The 13,900-nt window shown below is 42.6% G+C and overlaps 1 protein-coding gene across 16 annotated transcripts in view; it reads left to right on the top strand.

Annotated features, from left to right (window-relative positions):
* The window catches only part of LOC135915644 (uncharacterized), an 89,242-nt gene that overhangs the window by 15,158 nt on the left and 60,184 nt on the right, over positions 1–13,900 (top strand). For all 16 annotated transcript variants that reach the window (XM_070524101.1, XM_070524093.1, XM_070524092.1 and 13 more), the window contains exons 7-13: positions 207–325; positions 1,843–1,967; positions 3,575–3,665; positions 4,220–4,335; positions 5,893–6,041; positions 7,610–7,730; positions 12,704–12,822. The gene's annotated coding sequence lies outside the window, so the exon portion shown is untranslated. The remainder of the gene's footprint in view (positions 1–206; positions 326–1,842; positions 1,968–3,574; positions 3,666–4,219; positions 4,336–5,892; positions 6,042–7,609; positions 7,731–12,703; positions 12,823–13,900) is intronic.

A 13,900-nucleotide genomic window follows, 5' to 3' on the forward strand; every position in this document is an offset into this window, starting at 1 on the left:
ACTTGTCAGATGTATGGCAATATGTAATACCTTAAGTATGTCGTAGAAGCGAGAGACCAACCTTCGACTTTACCCTTACCTCAGATGGCGTTTTCACACGTACCTTCCGTTACCACGAAAGGTTCAATGTTACCCTTTCACTCGTTCCACGTTTTCGAAATTCGGCGCCCGGTGCTTTTTCTTTAAAAGCTCTGCTTTCATCGCAGCGCGGTCTACTGTGGCATCCACCTCCGCGGAGTGAATGCGGTCATGCCTGAATTGAAGGAACCGAGTCGGCGTTGGGCAAAGCAACTCCAGGAATGGTCGTGGCTCACTTACAGATTTGGTAAGAAACGTACGCTTGTCGGAAGTGGGCACGTCCTATTTGCCCTAACATTCCTGTTGAAGATCGCGGAATACGTTGCAAAATTTGACCCTCCTGACCAGTGACGTTGAAGTTAAAAAAAAAAGCACGGTTGTCACTGCAATAAGATCGCCTATTAATGTGGCAATGTTCTAGGTGCTGCTTTGTTTATTGTTTATTTTCGTTTTGCGCGTGGTTGAAGTTGACGGTATAGCGTTGCCTGTGTTGTATCGATTTGACGCTTGTGCGGGAAGAATGGCTGGAATTATGCCTTGAATGAAGGTAATCTGAAAAAAAGTAAAACGTGACCCTAGAAACCACACAAATAGATATTTGCTTTTGTTATGGTCCTTGTAATCTTTACTGCACTGATTTTCTGCCTGAATGAACTCGGTATATTCGAATGTGAGAAAGCAAAATATTCGAAGAGCAACCGGCTCTTGACAGCTGAAAGACTTGTAGAGAGGGAGAGAATAAAATTCTTGAAGATAGTTTCCTTTGAATACGGGTGAACTAAAACAACACACGAAAACTTTGGATATCAGTCAGCGAGTTAAGAATACCGAATGAGGTCTACGGTTAAGCGGCATTCTTTCCAGCTCGTGTGGCTCTTTCATCAGTGAAAAAAAAAACAGCACGAAATACACACGGAAAAATGAAGAACACAACAGGGCTTGCCCTGTGTTCCTCACTCGTCCGCGTTCATTTCGCGTTCACCGATGTATTCGTACCAGCTAGCTCGCATTCGTACATTTTTCAATAAAAGCACATATTGTGAGTACATGCGGCATGTAATCTAAGTAATGTAGGCCATCCTTCAGACGTCGCACTTCACTTTTAGGACTTCGTCATATTTTTTTTTATCGGCTATAGACCCGAAAAAACACGACTAGGCGGAAATTACACGCCCTATGCGTTCAGCTGCTCTATCTTGCACAACTTTTATTATGGCCTCGCAGTGTATCCTATCATGAAATTGAGTATAAACAGAGGCACACCCTTTTCGTTGCTGTGTCGGTTAGAATGCAAAAAATAAAAGCCAAGTGTGGTTATTACTGCAAATACTATAAGTTGTATTTGTAAATTACTTTAGCTGTTATATAACCGTCATTGTTTAGGTAATAAACTTGTTCTCGCAAATAATTGTGTACGGCGGGCCCCTGGTTGCCAAAAGACCGATACGTCCTCTACGGCTTATCTTCACAAACAAAGCAGCCGGAAGTTAAATGAAGAGAACTTTAGTGTGAATTCAATTCTTTGATGGAGCAAATACTGGAAGTTGGATTTGTAAAGTAACTTTCGCTGTCATGTGTCATTGTTTAGGTAGTAATCTTGTTCTCGCAAATAATTGTGTACGATGGGACCATGGATGCCACGAGATCGTTACGTCCCCTATGGCTTAATTATCTTCACAAACAAACGAGCCGTAACTTAAGTGAAGCAAACTTTAGTGTGAAATCAATTCTTTTAACGCTTACGTGTATCCTCTATAATCGCAGCGCGGCCTACTGTGGCATCCACCTCCAAGGAAAGCACAGAGGGTCATGGTTGTTCCCAAGACACCGAATCGACGTTAAGCAAAGGGATCTCGCGGTATACGTCACTGCCGAGGCCAATGCCACTGGTGAGAGCTGTGCGCGTTGCCACGTAAAACCTCAGAACGTTTGAAACTTTTAGTCAATTGTATGACGGTGTTTCTGATCTTTTGAGCGACATTTATTATTGTTTATGCATGCATTGATGTCTTTCACTGCTTTTATTTTACTATAACAAACTTGAGCACCATGCAGACTACAGCAAGAGCACGACAGAACACGGCGATATGACTGCAAGAATTCATAGAATATTTTATATTTGAGCGCAAATTCAATGACGCTTCATATGCATTTTTATGCGGCGGCGCAAGTAAATCGATGAGAAAGCCGACACGACTTGTCTTTACCGACAGGCAACTTGTCAAAAAAAGTAAAATGGGACGCTGGCTACGCAGGAGACAAGTAGTCTAGTGCGGATTTGGTCTATTTGGTCTAACATTGATACATCGAACATACGGGCCTTGCCTACTTTGGTACTTCCTGTTCAATACGTTGACATGGCTGGGATGCATACCCCATTTCTTTTATTCTTCGGCTTCCCATAGTGAACCAAGATCCGTGCGGATCTCCATATGTCATCGTGTTTTTGCGATGGTCATTGACATCCTCACTACCAACGCATTTATCTGAGCAGCTGCCATTGCGCTGAACTCTCAAGTGTGCTTGGCCATTACTTCCGCTGTGTTGGGCGCAGTGTGACAACTGCAGGAACCCGCAGTAATGGCAGTAACAGGCCGGCTGGAAAACGTAGTTTTCTTGGGAAGTACGAAGGACGTTCCGAAAAGTTTCGTCATTTTCTTTTTTTTTTGACAAGATGGTACACCAGGTGAAACAATCGCCATAAGTATCCAGGCCAGTTGCTGGTTCAACGACAGAAGGAGCATAGAAAGATCAGCAGCAGACCGGCGTGCCCGATGCCATTCGAGTACAAATCACGATGGCAGGCAGACGTGCGCTGACGTGGTCACCGATAGAAGTGCGTGCTGTTAAGCGGTATGAATGGACATCTGTTTCCCTGCATTGAAAGCCGAACGCTCGAGACGTCACTTCCAAACAATGCTGAGGTGGAGCAGGCTGTGCGACAACTGCTTGCATCGCAGGGCACCTGAGATATACCAGAGTGGTTTCTTCAAACTGATTGCACTCTGTCATAAGTTTTCCTGTCGGTGGTGACTATGTCGAAAACTACTGTAAGGTGTATAGTTCATGATGCCATTGTGAAATTTTTTTTTTGCCATAATGTCTCCGTGTGAATATAAATGACGAAACTTGCTCTCGGAACGTCCCTCACAAACTGAAGTGGCCTTGAGCTCATCATGCTCTTTGTTCCTCAGCATACATAGGCTCTCCGCAGAGCCGTGATCTCCACCTTAGCGCTCTGTTGAATGATCACTAACACCTTTATCAATTAGGAGCAAATTTTATTAAAGGTATTAGGAGCAACTTTTTTTTAAATTTTAGTGCGATGACGATGAACTCAATACAAATACGTTATTTTTCAAGAACATTGTCAATTTGCGTTTGAAGCTAACGGCGGTATTTATCAAAACACTGAACCAGAATATCCTGCGTTGTGATTTGTTGAGATTAATGAAGACTATAATCGGCACCCAATCTAACGAACCTGTCTCTGCAGGAACTTGCTCGGCGGTTTTGGATGTCGACAGCTATGGCACCGTGTTCCAGGCTTTCAACTTCGGCGATAAGGTTCGACGTTTCAGGGTGAGGTAATTAAGGTTTTCTCAACAAATATAGACCACAAATATGCGTGTGACTTCAGTTACGCTATAGCTGATTCCCAAATGTTCTTATTACGTGATCACAATATATTCTGTTAAGGAATTGGCCTAGCGAACAAGACCGAGTCAGTTCGGTTGGATTGTGTGAGTGAATGCAGACAATGAAACACATGAAGCACAGTCATTCTTCAGGTCTTCTGGTACCATATAGCAGAAAGCCCGATGTATGAAAATCTTGATCCTTATCTTAGACTTTCAAAGTAAAAAAACGCCTACATATATATGGAGTGCAGTCAGAGTAAAACCAGAACAGATGCAACATTAAAGGGCTGGTACGAGGTTCCCGTAGTAGCTGAGGGTTGCCCCGTGAGATAGACTAACTCCGCTCGTGTTTGTTTGCTGATCGTTATTCCTAACCAAAATCACTAAACTTGAATTGAATAAGCACCGGTTCTCGAATTTGTAGATTAGAATAAAAAATTCAAATTTCGAGTACACATACCACGCCCATCAGTAACGTAAACGTTGTTGTACTTACGCAGGCCACTCATTTGCGTGGAAGCGGGTGGCCGTCAGTCGCATGCTGCGTAGATGCGCCGTTATCCACTCGTCCGCGACGGTTGCGGCCACGCTGCACTCCTGGCAATATGGATGCATGGTTAGTACATGCCACATCGACCATGGAACGATATAGTATAGGCGTCATTTTTTCAGAGACCAGAAGACAGCTGTGTCGAGTAAGTAATCAGCAGTCGAGAAGAGGCTTGTTTGGTTTGAGGGCAGATACTTCATCTGGCGTGCGTACGACCCCTAACGTGCTGTTACGCATACAGAGGGGGAAATTTGGAGAAAGACAATGCTATGTGCAATTCTGCACATGTTGTGCTTTGGATATCGGGATAGTAGTTAGGCGCAAAGAAACTAGCGAAACAATGACACCTATATAACAGCGGAAGCATATCACAAATTCAATTTCCAGTATTTGCTCCATCAAAGAATTGAATTTACAATAAAGTTCTCTTCACTTAAGTTCCGGCTGTTTTGTTTGCGAAGATAATTAAGCCATAGAGGACGTATCGGTCTTGTCGCATCCATGGTCCATCATGCACAATTATTTACGAGAACAAAATTACTAGCTAAACAACGACACTTATATAACAGCGAAAGTAATTTACAAATCCAGTTCCAGTATTTGCTCCATCAAAGAATTGAATTCACACTGGATTAATTCATTTAATCCAGTTTTTTTTTTCCTTTACGAGCAGACGAGCAACTTCACGTGCTCTGTTCTATATGTGGCTTTTGCAGCAAAAGACGGCAAACCTTGCAATTAGTTGGATGGCTCTAGAACACGTCGCTGGTTAACGCCTGGTCAGTAAACACACGCCGAACACAGAGCCCTTGTCATTCTACGCTTTTGAGCCTTCCGCTTTCTTTGCGCCTTACTACTATCCCGATACCCAATGCACAACATGTGCAGAATTGCACATAGCACTGTCTTTCTCCAAATTGGATGCCACGTCATTACGTAATATGCTTACCAAAATTATGATATCTGGTGCATGCCGAACTGTACGTGTTAGGGATCAAACCTTCCTAGCACGAGCTTTCTGGAAAATCGACGACAATTCGATATACACCGTTGTTTCGGCGCAGATCACGAAAAAATAACGACACACGTTTAAAACGCCAAGAAATAGCATGATAATCAAGGAGGCAACCTCAACAGGGCAACCCATAGATGTTGCGTCTATGCCTAATAGTTTAAGCACAGAAAAGAATTTTGCCCGTTGAAATGTCGCGAGCTGATGGGTACTTTGCCCATGTGTTTTGACAGATGGTTTTGTCATCAAAAAGCGACAAAGGAAATTTGTATTTCAAGCTAATATCGTAAAACAGTAATAAGAACTGGAAAAGTGACTATGACGGCGAACTGCCTTCAGTTATAGGAAAGGTGGATCTTCATATGCGGCCACAAAGTAATGATATAACCAGTCGTAAATTCCAAAGACACATTCCTTACACTTACGGAGGAATACAGAAAGAAACTGAGTACCAAACTTCATATATAAGTTTGGTACTCAGTTTCTTTCTGTATACCTACATGCTGTTCAAGTATGTCCTACTTGGCAAATTATAAAAACCATAGTGTGGCAGCTACATGAATTTCAGTATAGCGCTCTTAACATATAATTTTGCGGAATACTGTATGCAGGTGGCCGACGTCGACGTTACCGGGTTCTAAAAGAACTGCAAGGCGAATATGGCCGTCATTGTTCACCCGAAGTGACAATCAGTTGCGTGCAGTGCTGAAGTCATGTGATCCTTAATGACGTCATCGCTGCCTGCCTGCTGTCACGAGGGGTGAGTGGTCTATATGCTACGTCCAGCACGAATCTTGACATTTCGATCTTTACTGCGTTGAACTCTTAATCACACGGAATTTATACGGGCCTTCAGAGTCAGTCATGTTGCTGTACACGTCATTAGGAAGCCGGTGTTAGTGTCACACTAAAGGAAAACTAATTTCAACTGTATTAATAAATTACCTTTCTACGAAAGCAAGAAAAGATTCCCTCCTACCTCTAGATTAAGCATGATAAATGAGAAAGGCAGAGAAAGGAAAGACGCGTTGTGAGGTTCCTTTGAAGGCCCTACAATAATCCACCATGCTATCGAAATTTACAGTGTCTTGCTCGAGTCCTGGTAACTGTTTATCGGCAAATACAGACATCAGCTCATAAAGGGGCCAGGGAAAGTTTCGAGAAAGTTTATTCAACAGGAATAGCATAAGTGCGCAGAAATCTCAACACGAATAAAGTAAATGACGTCGCACTGACGTACTAAATCTTTTAGCGGTGTGCATATCGAAATGCCGAGAACCCAGATACGCAATAGGCCTTGTTTGAGTGCGACTGGTGCCAGATACTCCCAGTATTGTCAGTGACGGCTCAAGCATGTAGAGTATATGTGATGCCTTTGGCTATTTCAACTGACTTATTCAGATTGATCGCAACCCTTTATTTTAACAGGGCTCTAGGATGCTTGCCTACAGGTTAGTTTCAGTACAATAAATCTCGTGGATTACCCAGGTACTCAATAATTATTCAAAGTGGCCTCGAAATCAAGTTTCTTTTGAAAATGTCATTCGCACCACATCAGCGAGCATGTCGAGGAAACATCAAGCTCTCACACGCAGTCCGATTTGCCCATGAAAATCAGGTTGATGCTCTATGGAGGGCCGTACCACCGGGTGCTCGAGCCTTAATTAGCATAAATAGGTATAGCGTTAGTCGAGTGTTTAACATAAATTTCCAAGCAGTACAACTTTCTCTTGTGGTAAGATTGCTGAGGTCGGTAAATTCCTCGTTGGCCAGCAAAGACGGACGACTGACCTGCATTTGCTAGCGACTAGTGACACCATGAAATTGACACAAAATTGAGTTTCGGAATATATAAGAACAATCACAGGCGTCCTCATAGTTTCGGTTTGGTGGCTATCTCAAAAAGCATATCTGTAGATTTTTTCCCGTTGCGTTGAAAGTGTTGCCCGTCGTGGTTGCTTAGCGGCTTTGGTATTGCGCTGCGAAGCACGAGGTCGAGGGATCGAATCCCGGCCACGGCGGCCGGATGTTGATGAGCCCGAAATGCGAAGACACCCGTGAACTTTAGATGCACTTTAAAGATCCAGGTAGTCAAAATTAAACCGGAGTGCCCCCCCCCCCCCTTATACGGCGTGCCTCATAATAAGGTCGCGGAAAATTGTGACGTTGATATTCAAAATAAGAGAGGTAGAACAACATAAATTTTTGTCACTGATCAACGTGCTCCCTTTTGTCCTCAATTTTCCCTGCGGTCAGCCACTTTCAGTCAAGAATGTTGTCAGCAAGCCCACATAGCCACCGTTCTCGACCGTGCACTTTCCTTTTTAGGTCAATGGCCACCCTGGGGACTGTGCATTGTTCTGTATGTGACGCGCCGATGGCACCTTTCCTGCATCGGGCTACATTGGCTCTTTCTCAGCGGTGCACCGTACGTTTTCGGTGATGATGGGTGAGTTCGCAAATACGTCTCCCACATTCGATATGAGTGAACGAAACACACGACGCTAACCCGTAAGCGCATTGTCTCGGGACAGTGTAAACCCTTTAACAATTTAATCTTTATTCCTGTTGTGTGGCGCTAACCTGCAACTCGTTTATACTTCACCAGACACTTGTAAACACAATACTTATAGCCATTAGAGAGTGAACTGTCATGACGCGCAGCGTTCAGGCCAGAGCTATGGTGGCTGGCTGCTTAATGTAGCGGGTTCTCTCACTGTTAATTAACACTGTTAACTAAAATACACCCTTCACCTTGCCCCCTGGAGTGGCATTGGTGGAGGGTTCCAATGCTGAAATTCGTGCTGAACTGTTTGGAATCCGAGATTCTCTCACCCTCATTAATGAAGGCTTTGAAAATTCAAGCACAACATTGCTGACTTTCGTAGTGAACTTTCGGTGGCAAAGGCCCAGCATGAACCAGTCCAGAAAGGAAATTTAAGAGCTCCAAAGGGAACTTGATATTGCAAAGAAGGAAATTGTTAACATGATACAGTATAGTAGAAATATGAACCTCGAGATCAAGGGTGTTCCAGGGGTCGAAAGTGAAGCCCTAATGGAAAGAGTGGAGGGAATTGCTACGTACCTCGGCGTTGAACTACGTGAGGGTGACGTTGAGATCGCTCACAGGGTACAGTCGAAAGACGAGAAGAGGCCTAATGTTGTTGTTAGGTTTTTTTATGAGCACTGCTCGAGAGAGTGCTCTCCACTGTTAAGAAGACTAAGCTGAATACTGAGAACCTTGGATTTGAGGCTCATGAGCCAATTTACGTAAACGAAAGTCTTTGCACTGAGAACAAGGTACTGTTTGGCAAGGCACGACATGTGAGAAAAGAGAATTGGAAATACGTTTGGGTTGCCCAAGGCAAAGTGCTTATGCGAAAGGCGGACAATTCACCTGTCGTGCACATAACTTGCGAGTCGGGCTTGTCCCGCATAGGTTAACTACGCTAACGTCTTGTTAGCTAATAGTTTTTCTTTCAGTTTAAGTATGGCCTTCCGATCTTCCCAGGTTAAGTTGATTGGAAACATTAACGCATGTCCTATATTTCACTGCAATGTTCGCAGTATTCATAAAAATTTACCCCTTAATTTGCGTGTATTTCACGTAATAAAGTTTGACCTAATTGCTGTCTCGGAAACATGGCTCAAGTCTAACGAAAAAATGAATATCCACGGATACGAATTCGTGTCGCAACCCCGCGATTCTCGTTCGCGAGGCGGAGGCGTGGCATTTCTTGTTAAAGAAAACATTCATTTTCAAGTTCTGCCTTCTCTCTCAAATACTGATGAATATATGGAAGCGCTTTTTATAAGGTTTGATTTCGGTTTATTTGTTGGTGTGGTTTACCGACTTCTTAACTCGTTGATGGCACCTTTCCTGAGCAGGCTTGAGTTTACTGTGGAAGAACTATCTCGAGGTGCACTTTAGCAGGGAAGAAGTTTGGGCATGTTGGTGGGATGCATTCAGACTGGGATACATAGCGCAAAAAATTACACAGGGACAAGCAGAACACAGGACGAGCGCTCGTCCTGTGTTCTGCTTGTCCCTGTGTAATTTTTTGCGCTATGTATCCCAGTCCGAATCTATCACGAGGATCTGGTAGTAATATCGTTATGGTTGGTGATTTTAACATTGATTTTGCTTGTGATGCGCAAAACAGTTATACGTTACTTCTCCAGTCATTTGGCTTACGCAATCTTATCACAGAACCTACTCGCCTTACTGGCACGTCTAGTACCTTATTAGATCAGGCTCTATGCAATATAGATACTGGTGTTTGTGCTGGAACTTAATGCAATAGCTGATCATTTACCTATATTTTTTATTACACAAACCAATCCACCCGGACAGAATCGCTGGTTGAACGTATGCATACGAAGGTTGATTTTAAGCTCCTTCGCAGAAACCTTGAACAATCTGATTTTCACGTCTTGTATGACAGTGACGTTAACACTGAATATCTGAAATGTGTCGAAACGCGTAACAATTGCAGGAAGCCCATCTGTCCCTGGATGACTGATGAAATTCTATTTGTGGGAAAGAAAAAGGTAAGGGGTACCACAAATGGAAGGAACACAGGCCTATAACTCATTTTACAGGAGCAACCTTAAATTCTTCTGGAATGAATCAGTATTTTTTATGCGGAAACGGAAAAAAATATCACTCCTCGATGGTACAGCAGGCTGACGGAAACACGCAGAAAATATGGACTATTGTAAATGATGTAATCGATAATCACTCAAATCAGCCTGTATTGCCCGAATTAGTCGATCAAGCTACAGTAGATGCCTTTAATGACTACTTTTCTAATATAGGGCCGTCAGTATAGCAGCGCAGTTTACTGCCGGTTATGAACCCTCCGTACCAATACAGCATATAGCTTCGCGATGCATGATATTGAATTGGTGGATATTTTAACGGTAGTAAAAAGTAAGGCGGCTGGACTACATGGAATTCCCTTAAGGTTATTGAAAAATAATATAGATGTATTAATTAGGTATTCATCTGGTGCATATGTTTAATCACTCCTTGGAAGCGGGAAAATACCCTGACGCCCTCAAAGTAGCAAAGGTAGTGCCAATTTATAAGGAAAGAGATCGTTCTGCCCCCAGCAACCTTAGACCAATATCTCTTCTGAGCATATTCAATACTTTGTTGAGAAAATAATTTATACACGCAAGCAGGAATTTTTCGGTAAGCTTTTTATACGGCTAATCATCTAACATTATTGTTTGTTAGGGACACTATTGAAGAACTGCAGGGCAAAATAAATCAAGAACTCTGCCGTGTCGCGAAATGGTTCACGCCGAATAAGCTTACGCTTAACATCGACAAAACCAGTTTTGTAGTCTTCCATTCCAGAAGGAAAGAAACGAATTGCGACTCCCTGTCTATATTTTTTTAACAATGTCCGGTTGAATAGAGCATGCAGCTACAAGTATCTAGGTGTTTGGTTTGAATCTGATATGCATTGGAAATATCAAAATGGTATGTTCCAAATTGGCGTATGGTTGTCATGTATTGTCAAAAGCCCATCAATGTTCTGGCCCTCAAGTTTTACAGATACCTTGCTTTTATACAGAGTCACGTTTATTATTCTTTAGAGTTTGGGGCGGTACGTACAAAACCTATGTAGAACCTGTCATCGGTCTACAAAAACGGGCGCTACGAATAGTTACCTTCTCTAAACATACTCATCAAAGTAAACCTCTGTTTCAGTTGATTCGTGTTCTGCCGTTCAGTGAGGCGTATAAAGCAAAAGTTGCTCATGTAGTTAATGCAATAATACGTTATAATAATCCGCTACCTATCACAATATTTATTTTCCGACACGAAACACGAAGGCAGCTAGTAACAACTGTTTTAACTTACCATCACGGCACAATTTATATGGACGGGGACTGGTGGAGCTCAACAGTTATGTAATATATGGAACGCACTCCCACTCAGTGTAAACACCAGCCAAAACTTTGTGCAATCCTTTAAAAACTTCTTTCATGAATGCTCACAGGGTGCTTCTGTTTGTATTCCCTGATGTCATGACATAGTGTTTTGTTTATTCTTTATTTTCCATGTAAAAATGCTGTAATAACATGTGTTTAAGTTGTCTCGTACAATAAGTACGCTGTCCTTCTTAAGTCTATTTTGTTATGGACCCAAAACTAGCCGCCAAGGCTATGCGGCCCAAACAGTATTGTGTATTGTGTGTATGCAATGAATTAAATGAAAAAATGCGCACAAGGGTGTATGTGCCTTGCCAGGTCGGCGCAGCATTTCCATAGTCAGCGGAGTGCTAGAACGGTCGTTTCAATTTAGGTCCAGTAATATAGTAAACGAAGCTGGGTTGAGGTGTCTGCGTAGTTGCATTGGCCCGATCGCTTAGGCGCTACGGCTTCTCGCTGCTGAGCCCCAAGTCACACATTTAAGATTTCGGCTGTGGTTTGGCTCCATTCCATTGCGGGCCAAATGCGAAAAAAAAAAACGACACTCGTGCTGGTGTAAGTGCAAGTCAGACCTTATTCTATTCGAAATTAATCCTAGTGTCCCCATTTCGGCGTGCCTCAATAATCATATCGCTTTATTTTTGCACAAAAAGAAATTCGCAAATCCTACGCTTTTTTCGGAGAGAGCGGACTTATCATGCGTAAGTGCGCATGGAGAAAAATGATGTAATGAAAACTATAGATATAAATAAAAACAATTTTTCGTTTCATACTTATAAGATGTATGGCAATATGAATTACTTTAAGTATGTCGTAGCCCGACGTTCGACTTTACCCTTACCTCAGATCGCGTTTTCACACGTACCTCTCGTTACCACGAAAGGTACAACGCTACCCTTTCATTCGTTCCACGTTTTCGAAATTAGCCTTTACAAGTATATTGGTTTGTTCTGTTGCAAATGCCTTAGTTTTAATTATACGACTAGCTATTGACTTTATGTTAATTTACAGTTTGTACTACATTTACTTTGTATAATCTTCCTCATAGTGACTACTCTACTGCTGTTTTACGTGTTGTATTTCCTCTAATGTATGTATTTTCTGACAGGAGGTCCCCTTTCAGCCACATGCTCTGGGACCTCCTTCTGTATACTCGTGTAAACATGTGTGTCTCCTCCTTATTAAAGAAGTACACTAAACTGAAACTGATACTTATTGTACGTATACATGTAAACATATAAATAAAAACAAATTTCCTTCCATGCTTGTCAGATGTATGTCAATGTGTAATACCTTAAGTATGTCGCAGAAGCAAGCTCAACCTTTGCATTTAGCCTTACTTAAGATGGCGTTTTCGCACCTACCGTTCGTTAGCACTAATCTTTACGAATCTGCCCCACTTTCACTCGTTCCACGTTTTCTTTTTCGAAATTCAGCGCCCGCTGCGTTTTCTTTAAAGCTCTGCTTTCATCGCAGCGCGGTCTACTGTGGCATCCACCTCCGCGGAGTGAATGCGGTCATGCCTGAACCGAAGGAACCGAGTCGGCGTTGGGCAAAGCAACTCCAGGAATGGTCATGGCTTACTTACAGATTTGGTAAGAAACGTACGCTTGTCGGAAGTGGGCACGTCCTATTTGCCCTAACATACCTGTCGAAGATCGCGGAATACGTTGCAAAATTTATGACCCTCCTGACCAATGACGTTGGAGTTAAAAAAAAAGCACGGTTGTCACTGCAGTAAGACCGCCTATAAATGTGGCAATGTTCTAGGTGCTGCTATGTTTATTGTTTGTTTTCATTTTGCGCGATTTGACGGTATAGCGTTGCCTGTGTTGTATCGATTTGACGCTTGTGCGGGAAGAATGACAGGGAATATACCTTGGATGAAGGTAATCTGAAAAAGTGTAAAACGTGGCCCTAGAAACCACACAAATAGATATTTCCTTTTGTTATGGACCTTCTAATCTTTACTGCACTGATTTTCTGCCTGAATGAACTCGGTATATTTGAATGTGAGAAAGCAAAATATTCGAAGAGCGACCGGCTCTTGACAGCTGAAAGACTTGTAGAGAAGATTACGAATAGAGAGAATAAGATTCTTGAAGAGAGTTTCCGTTGAATACGGGTGAACTAAAACAACACACATGGAAACTTTGGACGAAACTCAGCGAGCAAAGAATACCGAATGAGGTGTAAGGCTAAGCGGCATCCTTTTCAGCTCGTGTGGTTCTCTTTAATCGATGAAAAAAAACATGAAATACACACTGGAAAATGAAGAACACAACAGCGCTTGTCCTGTGTTCCTCATTCGTCCGCCATTCGTTTTGCGTTCATCGATGGATTCGTATCAGCTAGCTTGCATTCGTACCTTTTTCAATAGAAGCACATATTGTGGGTACACGCGGCATGCAATCTAAGTAATGTAGGCCATCCTTCAGACGTCGCACTTCACTTTTAGAACTTCGTCATATTTTTTTATCGGCTGTAGACCAGAAAAAGCACGACTAGGCGGAAATTACACGCCCTGTGCGTTCAGCTGGTCTATCCTGCACAACTTTTATTATGGCCTTGAAGTGTATCCTATCATGAAATTGAGTGTAAACAGAGGCACACCCTTTTGGTTTCTGTGTCGGTTAGAATGCAAGAAATAAATGCAAAGTGCAGTTATTACTC

The sequence above is a fragment of the Dermacentor albipictus genome, chromosome 8 (assembly GCF_038994185.2).
Source record: "Dermacentor albipictus isolate Rhodes 1998 colony chromosome 8, USDA_Dalb.pri_finalv2, whole genome shotgun sequence".
In the NCBI taxonomy this organism is placed as follows: domain Eukaryota; kingdom Metazoa; phylum Arthropoda; class Arachnida; order Ixodida; family Ixodidae; genus Dermacentor; species Dermacentor albipictus.